We start from the raw sequence: 13343 nt of genomic DNA, 5'->3' as shown, positions 1-13343 counted from the left end.
CAGAGCCACAGCAACGCAGGATCTGAGCCGCGTCTGCAACCTACACCACAGCTCATGGCAACGCTGGATCCTTAACCCACTGAGCAAGGGCAGGGATAGAACCTGCAACCTCATGGTTCCTAGTCAGATTTGTTAACCACTGCGTCAGGACAGGAACTCCCAGGACAGCCATTCTTATTGCCCGTTACAAAAGCTTCAGGTTTTCTCAGCTTGGGGTTCCCTTCTTGTCATACAACTCGTGCGTGGGCAGGCATCTCTGGCCCTCTTCACATTGCCTTTGGGAACTGAGACTCAGCACAGAATGGGGCAGGAAAAGGCAGCTATTCTGGCTGCTGCTAATGTTGAGTAGTAGGGTCTTTGGTCTGTGACCCCAGGAACTCATGTCTTCTGCCAGCAATCATGAGGCTGTGAAAGGCTGATCTTACATAGGGTAAAACTCAGATCCTTCACAGTTCCTGAAATCACTCCACTGAAAATCATTAAAACTATATGCTATCGCCCAAACCTATTCAAGTTCTGACTTCTCCCTGTACTCCAGACTTTTACAGCCAATTCCCATCAATACTCAAATGTCCAAGCCACATGTAAAAGAATGAAATTAGAACACCTCCTAACACCATACACAAAAATAAACTCAAAATGGATTAAAGACATAGATATAAGACCAGATACTATAACACTCTTAGAGAAAAACATAGGCCAAACACTCTCTGACATAAATGACAGCAACAACATCTCAGATCCACCCCTTAGAGTAATGACAGTAAAAACAAAAATAAACAAATGGGACTTACTTAAACTTCAAAGTTTCTGCACAGCAAAGGAAACCCTAAACAAAACGAAAAGACAACCCATAGAATGGGAGAAAGTATTTTCCAATGAAGCGACTGACAAGGGACTCATCTCCAAAATTTATAAATACCTCCTGCAGCTCAATACCAAAAAAATAAACAACCCCATCAAAAAATGGGCAGAAGATCTACACAGACACTTCTCCAAAGAAGACATACAGATGGCCAAAAAACACATGAAAAGATGTTTAGCATCACTCGTCATTAGAGAAATGCAAATCAAAACCACTACGAAGTACCACCTTACACCAGCCAGATTGGCCATCATCAAAAAGTCTACAAACAATAAGTGCTGGAGAGGGTGTGGAGAAAAAGGAACCCTAGTACACTGTTGGTTGGATTGTAAACTGGTACAACCACTGTGGAAAACAATATGGAGATTCCTCAGAAAACTAAAAATAGAACTACCATTTGATCCAGCAATTCCACTCCTGGGCATCTATCCAGAGAAAACCGTGACTCAAAAAGACACATGTACTCCAATGTTCACTGTAGCACTATTTGCAATAGCCAAGACATGGAAACAACCTAAATGTCCATCAACAGAGGAGTGGATAAAGAAGAAGTGGTACATGCACACAATGGAATATTACTCAGCCATTAAAAGGAAATAAATAACAGCGTTTTTGGCAACATGGTTGGACCTAGAAATTATCATGCTAAGTGAAGTCAGTCAGACAATGAGACACCAACATCAGACATCTGCATGACTCACCAGCTCATGTCACTTCTTTCAGATCTCTGGTCAAGTGTCACCATCATCACTTACATGTGGAATCTGAAAAAAGGACACAATGAACTTCTTTGCAGAAAAGATACTGACTCACAGACTTTGAAAAACTTATGGTCTCCAAAGGAGACAGTTTGGGGGGTGGGAGACGCACTGGGGGTATGGGATGGAGATGATATAAAATTGGATTGTGATAATCATTGTACAACAATAAATGTAATAAAGTCATCAAATAATTAAAAACACTATCAATAAATATGGAATCCTAAATAAATAAATAAAATAAAATAAAAAAGAGCTTTAGAAATAATAAATATGAGTAAACAAAAATGAAAAAAACTCAAATGTTCAATAACTTGAATATCAAGGGAAGTAAAAGCTCTTTGCTTGATGGAAGATAAGAAAGGGAATATATATATATGTATGACTGGGTCATTTTGCTGTATAGCAGAAATTGGCACAACATTGTAAATCAACTATATTTTAATTTTAAAAAAAGCTCTTTGCTTAAAAAAAATATACTCAAATGTCCAACAGGCATCTCAAACTTAAAGTGCCCCAAATAAACACCTTATCTTTCCCCAAATCTTTTTCTTCAGGATTCTAGTCATATCAATAAAATGCAAATTCATCTTTTCAGTTCCTCAGGCTAAAAATCTTGGTGTTGGGCTTTGTTTTGTTTTGACCCTTTTTTGTTCTCTTATACCACATGTCTAATCAATTTCTCAATCCTCTCAACAGTACCTCCAAAAGTCATACAAACTCTGACCATTTCTTACCATTTTCACCTCTCTCATCCGTCCACACCATGTCAACTCCCATTTGGATAAGTGCCACTGTCTTCACTGGTACCTTCCCCAGCTATCTGCATGACTCACTAGCTCATGTCACTTCTTTCAGATCTCTGCTCAGATGTCACCATCATCACACAGATCAATGATGATGCTATTTTAAATAGCAATGCCTTGCAGGCCTGGCAAATCCTATTTCCTCTCTCTGCTTTATTTTCTCTCTAGACTTTACCAGCATCTAATATATGCATACATCATCTGCTTGCCTTTTATTAGCTATTTCCTCCTGCTAAAATGTAATTATTTGTTGAATGAAGGAATCAATCCATATAATCTTCACAACTGACCCTTTATAATTCCAAAAGTAAAATTTGCAATAGTTGCTAGAAATGAACTGCTCATAACACACATGGAAGGGCAAGATTTAATGCCATGAAACAATTAACAAACAAAACCTGAAACCAGGAAGCCTGAGTTCAGATCCTAGTGATGTTGTTGGCCAGCCCTATACTACTGAGGAAGATCATAACATTTGTTAAACAGGTGTTAAGAGTACATGTCCTGCCTGTTCCACGGGTTGCAGTGATTGTCAAAATTAGTAAGATATCCAAGAAAGGTCTGCAAACTGTATCACACTGAGAGAATTTGTTTTGTGTTTTTTGTTTTTTTTTTACCTTTAAAACATATCACATTTTTCACTCCCATTGTAATAGTTACAGCCTATATAATCTTTTTTTTTTCATTTTATTTTTGTTGTTGTTGTTGTTTTTGATTTTGGGGGGGCAGTACCCAAGGCACATGGACATTCCCAGGCTAGGGGTTCAATGGAAGCTATAGCTGCCAGCCTACACCACAGCCACAGCAACTTCAGATCCAAGCCTCATCTGCAAACTACACCACAGCTCATAGCAATGCCAGACCCTTAACCCACTGAACAAGGCCAGGGATCAAACCCACAACCTCAAGGTTCCTGGTTGGATTCATTTCTGCTGCACCACGACAGGAACTCCACAGCCTATATAATCTTGATGGCCAAGCACGCCTGTGCTTTCTTGTATACCTTGTCTCCGGCAATTCTGTCTGTATTAAATGCCTTTACCCAACACATGCCATTTGTTCTGGCTCAGATCCCCTTCTACAAAGGCTCCGGGTCCTGAGATGCAATTTCTTTCCTGTTTCCCCATATTCCATTGGAATGCTGTTGTAGGGCTTTTCAGGGTGTGCCTGTTATTTTTTTTTTTTTTTTCTTTTTGGGCCACACTCACTGTATAAGGACATTCTTAGGCTGGGGATCAAATCCAAGCTGCAGCTCTGACCTCTACCACAGCTGCAGCAATGCCAGATCCTTGACCCACTGCATCAGGCCAGGGATCAAACCTGAACTGCTAAAGTGACAATGCCAGATCTTCCACCTGCTGCACCACAGAAGAAACTCCAGAATGTGTCCATTATTAAAGGTATCGCTCTTCCTTAGCAGCTCCTAGATTGCAGGTACTGGGCCTATTCACCTTTGTGACTCCCACAACTCCTAACATGCTCTGGTTATAACACAGACTCTAGTTGTAGAACAAGGTAGACATGGGCAAGCTGGAGGCAATTTATGCTTTCTTATTGACATCCTCTGCAAAAAAACTCATTTTCCAATCTCTTGTCAACCTCAATTTCTTATATGGACTAGAGCTGGGTGATGGGCAAAGGCCAGTGGCACAACTCTAGGCCTTCCCTTTGAAAGTCTTGCATGGAGGCTCCAGCCAACTCCCCTTGGAATAATAGTGAGCTTTCCTACCTACAGTTGTGTTACTAGACTTTGAAGCCTGTATTGAAACTTAGAGACAAAAGTGAGTTACAGTCAAGATACTGTTTCAAGCATTTGTTGAATTGAATACCAAAAATGGAAAACGACACAATACAGCTCCAAATGAGGTCTATTACTTTTGAGACAAGTCCAGAAGACCAACTCTGCTAGGAACAGAGCAGCTCAGGAATTCTTAAGCTCCTTTCTGGAAAAGGCTTCCAGCAGAAGACTGGGGAAACCATGAAGGCAATGTCTTTGAAATAAGAACTCTTTGGTGACGTGAATGTGACAAGACATTTGGGAAAGATGCCCATGCCATCTTGGAGTTTGTAACAAAGATGGGGACAGTTCTATCTAGGATACTAGGGCCCTTTGATGACAGGAGGGAACTGTCTCTGCTGGGGATGGACAGTGGCAATCCTACACCTCTACATTTCAACATGGTATTAACCTGCAGATGCCCCCTTTTCGTCCCCAAACTCCATGTCACAGTAGAAATTCCTGGGAATCTACTTCTCACCAGTTTGGGGACTGAAATGAAGGGGAGAAACAGAAAAAGGCATGAGAGACACTAGCTACCATTAGTCAAGCACATACAATAATCTACACACTTGCCTATTATAAGCCATTTAATTTTTACCATTATTCTGAGGAGTATACAGAATGACCCCATGGGGAATCTGAGGCTCAAATCACTTATTTTCCCAGGAAGACACAGATAGAAGAAACAGAGTAGGTACAACTTGCTATTCCCAGGACATTCCCTGGACTTTCCTGCCAGTGCTTACCCTATGCTCCCCCAAAAGACCACTGTCCATCTCTACTGGTCCAGATCCCAGTGTTCCTAAAAGGGCACCTCCCATCTAACTACCTGTACACAGCAGTCATGGTTCCCCCCAAGGTGGAAGCAATTGCTTTTTCCTCGATCTGATGGAACTTTGTATCTCCTTTCCTACATGTCTCTGTCCCTCTTCTATTGTGGCCATTTGTATACATCTTATTTCCTCTACTAGAACCAAAAATCCTTACGGGCATTGACAGTGTCTTCTTCATCTTGATATTACCCAATCCATATAATAAAAGCATTAGATAAAGTTTCTTGCTCATCATAGGCATTCCACACATGTCTGCTGAATGAGGAACACAGAGGCATTGCAAAAGGTGAAATCTCAGGTATTTTGGTATCAGAGCCCCTTGCTTTCAGCTAAAATGAACAAGATCTGAAGGTTCGCTGTCATCAAAAGCAAACGCTGGCCCAATTCCAGAGGGCATCTACCCCTTCCTGGCTTCTGCTTCAAAGTTTTCCCTAAGTCCCAGTCGCGGCCCTCTTGATCTTTCCCTGTTTGCTCATTAAAGTTAATTTGGGACATGAAAAGATCCAGGACTGCATATTTCATTCAGGCCAGGTCTTCTTAATTTAGCAACTGCAGACAAAATGTTCAAAGAGGGCAGGGGTTATCAGTACGAGGCCAGTGCATGGAGCACTTGTTTGAACCCTGACCCTCTGTTCATGGACGGACATAGTCAGTCAGCTCTGGGATGCTAAGAACATCAGCAGGAGTAGACTACATCTCTTCGTAGAGCTGTCACGAGTCTTCACAGAGTTCCGCGGCTCTCCTTCTGGAGGCAATTAAGGAAATGCCAATTTGTGTGACATGGTCTTGTGTTCAGGTCTTGGGTGTGGACTAAGATAATTGTTAGCAGTATCGGTTATCACTTTCCGAGTTCTCACTGTGTGCCGAGGATTGTGCTGAGTGTTTTCACGTGGGTTACCTCTTCTAATCTTCACAGTAATCCTCTGAGGTGGATTTCCCCATATTTCTTAGGAGAAAAGCATGGCCTAGAGAAGTTACGCTACTCGATGGAGACCTGATAGCTACTGGATGACAAAGAAGGTGACGAAGCTGAGATTCCAACCACAGCAGAGTAGTCTTAGGGTCTGGACTACTAACCACCTCATCTTATGAGGCTGTCTCAAAATGTTTCATTAGCAGGCAGAAAAAAATCCCGATCAATAACTGCTGCCTTAGAGGGTGCTGCTCTGAATGAGGTACCAGTGGGGTAAGGCCTTGTTTTTTTTTTTTTTATCAAATTTCCTACATAAAAATTCATTTATATGAGGAATGAAAGAATAGGGGTTGTGGCATAAACAACTGGTACCATGAGAACCAAGGACAACTTTGCCTATCTGGCATGCCTAGGTGGCATATCAAGGTTCCAAGATTTAGCAGGATGAGTTGTAAAGTTTTACAAAGCTGGAGCTAGAAGGGTGAGGAAAGCTGGAGCACACAGAAGCACGATAAAGTGTTGCCAATCTCAAGTTCCATAACCCTCAAGTCTAACAGACGTGTTCCAGGGGAAATTTTACTTCTAGTAAATGTAAGTTACTCATATGGAAATATTTTTAAAGGGGGAACTGGGATCAGGACCAAAAAAGAAAAAAGAAAGAAAAAGGAAAACGAAAGAAAGAAAAGAAACATGCAAACATAAAATAAAATGCTAAAAATAACTCCAAGTATATCAATGATCATGATAAATTTAAGTACCTCCAATTCCCTTGTCAATGTAACAGATTTTTCAAAAGTTAAGATACAAAGGCAAGCTATATGCCCATTACAAGATGGGCAACTGAGTACAGAAAAGCTGAAAGGCAGAGCCTTCTCACTTGTCTGCTTGACTGTCTCACAAGTGTTCTATCTGCAGTAAATCTATTTCTTGCCTATCACTTTGTCTCTTGCTGAATTCCTTCCGTGCTGAGACACAAAGAACCTGAGCCTCAGTAAGTCCAGACACCAGAACCCAAACCCCCAATAAATGGAAGATGCTAACGACTTGATGAAGCAGTCTTCATTCCAGAAAGAAGGTCATGGCGTGATAATCTCAAAGACCACCAGAACCAGGCCCAAGACCGCTAATCACCAGCTTTGAAGAAGAATGCAAGCTTGAGTCTACTCTTACCCTTATCTGTGGCCCTATTCTCCACCCCCAAAACTATAAGACCCCCTCCTACTCTCTCTGGAAGGAGGGCACAGCCTTTAGGACATTAGCCTGCTGTGGCCTCCTTTGCCTGGCAAAGCAATAAATGCTCTTCATTTCTGCTTGGCCCCCTTCCCAAAAGGTTTGAAAACTCAGGTATTAAAGTAGACTAGAAAAACAATGAAAGAAAATAGAAGTTATGATGCTAACATCAGACAAAAGAAAACTAAAGATGAGGAGTTTCCGATGTGGCTCAGCAGAAACGACTCCCACTAGGAACCATGAGGTTGTGGGTTTGATCCCTGGCCTCTCTCAGTGGGTTAAGGATCCAGAGTTGCCATGAGCTGTGGTGTAGGTCGCAGATGTGGCTTGGACCTGGCGTGGCTGTGGCTGTGGCTGTGGCTGTGGTGCAGGCTGACAGGTATAGCTCTAATTAGACTCCTACCCTGGGAATCTCCATATGCTGTGGGTGTGGACTGAAGAACCAAAAAAAAAAAAGAAAGAAAGAAAACTAAAGATGAGAATAATCACTAACAATTAAAAGGGACAAACATATTTTCTTCTTTCTATTATGTTCAACTCACAAAAGAGATTCAACCATTATCAATTTTAATGCATTAACATTGTAGCATCTATATGCATAAAGTAAAAACTTATAGAAATAAAAGGGAAATGAACAAAGCTAAAGTCATAGTCAAAGAACATAACACACTCATCTCAGAAATCATCACACATATCATATGAAAATTAATAGGAATATATAATATTTGAATACTTCCATTGGAACATTTATGAAGAAAAACAACTTTTTTTTTTTGCTTTTTAGGGCCACACCCATGGCATATGGAGGTCCCAGGCTAGGGGTCAAATCAGAGCTGCAGCTGCTAGCCTACGTCACAGCCACAACAATGCAGGAACCAAGCTGCCTCTTTGACCTACACCACAGCTCACGGCAACACTGGATCCTTAACCCACTGAGTGAGGCCAATGATCCAACCTGCAACGTCATGGTTACTAGTCAGTTTTGTTTTCACTGCATCACAATGGGAACTCCAAAAACAACATATTTTTAAGTAACAGAAATAACATCAAGATAAAAAGGGTAAGAAGAGAAAAAAAGATACAATTTCTTTGGAAATTTAAATATGTTATTCTAGATAACTTTTGAGTTAAGGAGAAAATGAAAATAGAAATGGAAAAAGTATTCAAAACTGAGTGATAATGAGAGCACTCCATATATCAAAACCTGCAGGATGCAGCCAGAGTGGACTCAGATAAGAAAGGAAGTCTCCTTGCCATTTCCTGAGCCTCCGGCTCTTTGCACTAGAGCTGCACTCATTGCAGTCAATGGCCACTATCCACATGTGGCTAAATTTAAATTCATTATAATTAAAAACTCAGTTCCCTAGTTTTCACTGGCTACATTTCAAGTGCTCGGTAGCCACAAGTGGCTAGAAGTTATCATACTGGACAGCATAGATTTTAGACAATTCTCATCTTTGCAGAAAGTTCTATTTCCCTGGCAAACTTCTCTAGAGTTTGCCAGGGAAATTCCAATATGTCAGCTTAACTGGCTGTAGGCATCTATTGAGTCCAGGTTTCAACTGGCCAGCCTAGCTGACTATTCATACCATTCCCAGATGCTCAGGCCATGTGTTAAACCTAGAATCTCAGGGAAGTGAACTCATATTGATAAATGTGGCCAAGTCAACTCTTCAGTTTTACTTTACATGGTCAAACACCTTTAGAATTCATTCACATCCACGTTCCCCATACTCAGGGCCGAATGGGGAGGTCTTAAAAGCCTTTTGGTGTATTGATTTCTTCTCTCACCTCAGACCAGATCTTGAACCTCCTTGTCTGGGCTGTATTTGGATCTACTCCTGTTATGGACAGGGAGGTAATAAGAGGTGGGAGTAGCCCCTTGTGATGGAACTCTCCCAAGGTGCAGTCATTGAAAAGTGTTTATGCAGAAGAATACTTGTTCTTGCAGGTGGGAAGAGGGCTTGCCTCCAACAAAGAGTCCCTATGGAACTGGGGAGTTCAAATTTCTCAGCCTCCCTTGTTTCCCCATCCCAGATCTCAGGGTCTTATTCTGTCCCCCACAGATGCCCTTGTCGTAGCATTAGAGATTGGTGGAACAAGCATTTACTCGGCCCTGCCACCCTACAGTCCATACACTACAGCACTGGGTTCTCAGCTGTATCGTTCCTACATGATAATAGTGAAGGACTGATTTCTTTGAAGTTGGTGTAAGGGTTTTTCAAAAGAGCTTGATACTAAAGTCTTCCCTGAGTTACTGGCAGTTTTCTTTTTAAATTTTTTTAAAAATTGTTATTTCCCCAATACAATTTTTTTTCTATTGTACAGCATGGTGACCCAGTCACACATACATGTATACATTCTTTTTTCTCACATTATCCTGCTCCATCATAAGTGACTAGACATAGTTCCCAGAGCTACACAGCAGGATCTCATTGCTAATCCATTCCAAAGGCAATAATCTGCATCTATTAACTGGCAGTTTTCAAAGACTAATCTAGGGATGTTTCTGGCTAAAGGTGAACCTCCCCCAGGAACACCTGCTGTCATTGACATAGTCTAATATCACTCTATACATCACTCAGTATGACATTCTCTAATTGGAAATAATTCTCTAATTAATGCGTATCTGCATATTCTGTGTATGCGTGTCTGAGTCTACTACACTTGTAACTACATTGTAAGTTTTGTGAGGAGAAGATTCTCATAGCTACAAAATTCCTGAAGCCATTCTGGCTCATTCTGGTATTTCATACCAGACAAGTGGCTGTGGCTGTGCCTGGGGCCCCTGAAGAATGTGGGATGGCGGGGGGCGGGGAGGAGTCTGAGGGGAGTCTTTCCACAGAGCAGCCAGGCCATGAAGGGTCTCCACGGGCTCCTGTGGTCAAGCCGAGTTTTCCTCATGAAACTCTTTCCAAGCACTCAGTGTCCACAGACCCTGGAGCTGTCTGCCAGCTCTGCTAATCATTCACTGCTGTTGGCTTCCTTCTTGGCTACTTGTGGGCAGTGTCTGGTTTGGGAGAGGCGATTCCTATCTTCAAAGTCTTGATCAGGATGTTCGTGTTTTAGTAACATGCATCCTTGGTGCCTGGCCAAGGCGGGGGCCAGAGCAACCCGGATGGGACCTTACGTGGGGCTCCTTGTCCTCAGAGGTGCCACTTTCAACCTCACATTGTTGTTGGGTCCGTGCTGCTGTTCTCTCTCCCCCTCTGACCACTGGCAATCAGCTGCTAGAAATGGCCAAGAGGTGGAAATAAATGTGATAGAAGGGTGATGAGTAATACCTGCTGGTTCCTCAATGCCCACTATGTCCCTTAGACCCATAGTTCTGAGGTGCTGGAGGTATCATTACTGGTGATCTAAAAACAGCCTTTTTTGATCCCTGCTGTCCCATCTAGGTAAAACTGGACTACTCAGAAATGTGCACTGGCTCTTTGCTGTTGGTAAATTCTTAGCGGAGCAATGGCCTTTGCTGCACAGAGGCCACTTCCACTCAGAGCAGCTCAACAACTCCCCTGAGCAAAGGCAAGAATGAAAGAGTACCAGAGATTTCTCTTCCCTGCTTCACCCCATCACAGGGTCATGTTCAGGGCTTCCCTTTGTATCTCCTTTCCCTGAGCATTTAGCTCTTTGACGTTTTCTGGGTGTTTTGACCATACTAGCTAAAAAGGAAAAACTGGGGCAACAAAATTACTCCCTTCAGAGCAACAAACCCATGTTCTCCCCACCCCCCACCAAGCTTCTCTTCTCTTCTCCTCCCTTCCTTTTCCTTCCCTCCCCCACTCCCCTCCTCCTTAGACAACACAGATGCCAAAGCTCTTTCCTTTCCCTAACAGAGAAACCAAAGTTTCATTATTTAGAAGGAAATTTAGGACTGTAATCCTGGTCTTTCTATTTCCAGGCATCTCCCTGCTCCCCTCCATTTCACCACCCTGCCTTCCTAAAGCTAGGATTCTACAGAAAAATATTAACAGCGGTTATCATAAGGTTTGGAATTGCAGGCACTTATTTTTCTTTCATTTTTTTTGCTTTTGGATTTTTCTATAAAGGCTACATATTAGTTCTGGTGAACTAGACACTACAACAAACAGTGTGGAAAATTTTCCATTGCTTAATCAAAAACGTTTATTTCTTGACCACTTGTAGTCAAAGATAAGTGTTTGTAAACAATGAACAGGCCTCCTAAAAGGAATAACCCTGTAAACCTATTTCTTTCATCTTGGGGCTCCTCCATCCTGAATTCACAGGACTTTCAAGTAAGCTGTGATATTCTGTATAAATCCAGAGAAAAGAAAAATAGCATGGAAGAGTATGTGAGAAAGGATTTTATGGATGTGACTGGAAAGTAATATATATCTCTTCCACTCACACTCCACTGGCTAGAATACAGTTGCAAGGCTGCCTCCACCTGCAAGGCAGGTGGAAAATGTAGTTTAGCAGAATACAAAGGAAGAAAAGGAAACGAATACAGTGAATTGCTGGCCAATCTATGCCACACTTGCATAAGAAAAAGAAAAGAAAGTTGAAGCTAAATGGAATACGGAAAGTAAGTCCTTCCGTAAAGCAATCTTAAGCTCTCTCCACAGCATTTTCACACTCAAATCCCCACCCACTCTCTTACTGGCAAGAAATGACCTTCATCTTCAAAGGCACGCATAGATTGCACTTTCTGATATTAAGTGGGTGTAGGAAAGGGAGAGGCTCAGGGTTGAGATTGAGGGTCCAGACGCAGTGCCATGACCTGGGTGTAAACCCTCCTCCTCTCCATTAGAGGCGCTGTCAGCATACGAGTGCTACCTCTCTGCTCCACAGCATGGCATATACTGAAAGACAGATGATTATGCAGAAGACTGTGATGTCATCTTCATTCATGTTGAGTGACGAACTCCCCTCTCAGCACACACGTCAATCCCAGAGAAACTCCTATTCCATGTACCTCTTATAGTAAACCCAGAATCATGTGCATGCCCAGGGCATGCCTCACTTTCACTGAACTTGTACCTTGTTCTTTACCCATCCCCTTTACATGAAGACCCTTGCCTTGAATACAATCCGACAAATGCTGCTGAAAGTCACCTAGTGCTCAGAACTCTTCCTACCTATACATATTAGACATGTGGCAGATGATAATTAGAGAGAATAAAGCTGACAAGCTAATTCATATTAAATAAAAGTAACTCACTGAATCTACTTGCCTCAACATATCTGCATTTTAATAAAAAATGACACACTGACATCCCTAAAATTGATCTCAAGAGCTGGTTTTTCAGGTTCATTTACTGTCCACTGGAGAGAGATTTAGGGGCAGGTGATGAGCTTTCTTGGTGGTCCTCTAAATCTGTTATAGAAAAATGAAGAGGCTGGAGAGATGCTCAGTATGTGAGCATACTCCCACATATACATAAACTTTTATGCTTTCAATAGAGGACCAAAGTGGGGTTCCCTGGTGGTGTTACTGCTGTGGCTCAGGTTTGATCCCTGGCCTGGGAACTTCCACATGTTGCCAGTGTGATATATAAATATATCACAAAGATATATATATATATATATATAGCAAAGATATAAGTAAGAGATCTTAAACGATGTGCCAATGTTTATGAGTAACTCGGGCCTTTTCTGATAATCTCTGTGTTCATGCACCTCTCCACTGCTCCTCTAAGTACCAGACAGGTGTAAAAGAAAGCAAATGTTAACCAGAAACATTTCAAAAGCCCAATCAGACCTCATGAGAGCACACATTCTCAAAGGTGAAACAGGGAAATATTTATATTTCTCCTTGGGCAGAAGTCAATTAGTTCCCAATGTGCTAGAATGGAATGGAACAAGGAGAACCATCTCACCAAAAGTGTAGGCTCCCTTCCAGAACTTTCCATTCTGTCTGGGAGCGGTGGGTAGAGGGAGATGGTAAAGTGGTAGAAGTCAGCTCTACGTGAGGCCCAACACTTGAGGGGCCTTCAAGGGAAAGGAGGGTGGAGAGGTCCTGAGTTTTGCTCTTCTCTCCTTCATTAGATGGATACATTCTGCTTTGTCCTGTTTCTTAAACTGTTTCTGGTGGGGGGGGGGGGACTCACCAATTAAAAGGTAGGCTCCTAAAGAGAAGAGACTTGGTCATATCCTAGTTAATTACCTAATTTGCTTTACATGTCCTAGAAGAATAA

General features: G+C 42.0%; 1 protein-coding gene across 49 annotated transcripts in view; it reads right to left on the bottom strand.

Moving 5' to 3' along the window:
• RGSL1 (regulator of G protein signaling like 1) overlaps positions 1 to 13343 on the bottom strand; it is a 145326-nt gene that overhangs the window by 112062 nt on the left and 19921 nt on the right. For 48 of the 49 annotated variants that reach the window (XR_014816417.1, XR_014816416.1, XR_014816419.1 and 45 more), the window contains one exon: positions 1567 to 1629. The exons of the other annotated variant lie outside the window; for it this stretch is intronic. The gene's annotated coding sequence lies outside the window, so the exon portion shown is untranslated. The remainder of the gene's footprint in view (positions 1 to 1566; positions 1630 to 13343) is intronic. 49 annotated transcript variants of the gene reach the window in all.

This window comes from Sus scrofa, chromosome 9 (genome assembly GCF_054392235.1).
Source record: "Sus scrofa isolate SSC_HxYL_T2T_F1_AM1 chromosome 9, Sscrofa_HxYL_maternal_Yorkshire_Landrace_v2.0, whole genome shotgun sequence".
Classification (NCBI taxonomy): Eukaryota; Metazoa; Chordata; class Mammalia; order Artiodactyla; family Suidae; genus Sus; species Sus scrofa.
Note: the sequence above shows the minus strand (reverse complement) of the source record. Positions and strands in the feature narration are given on the sequence as shown.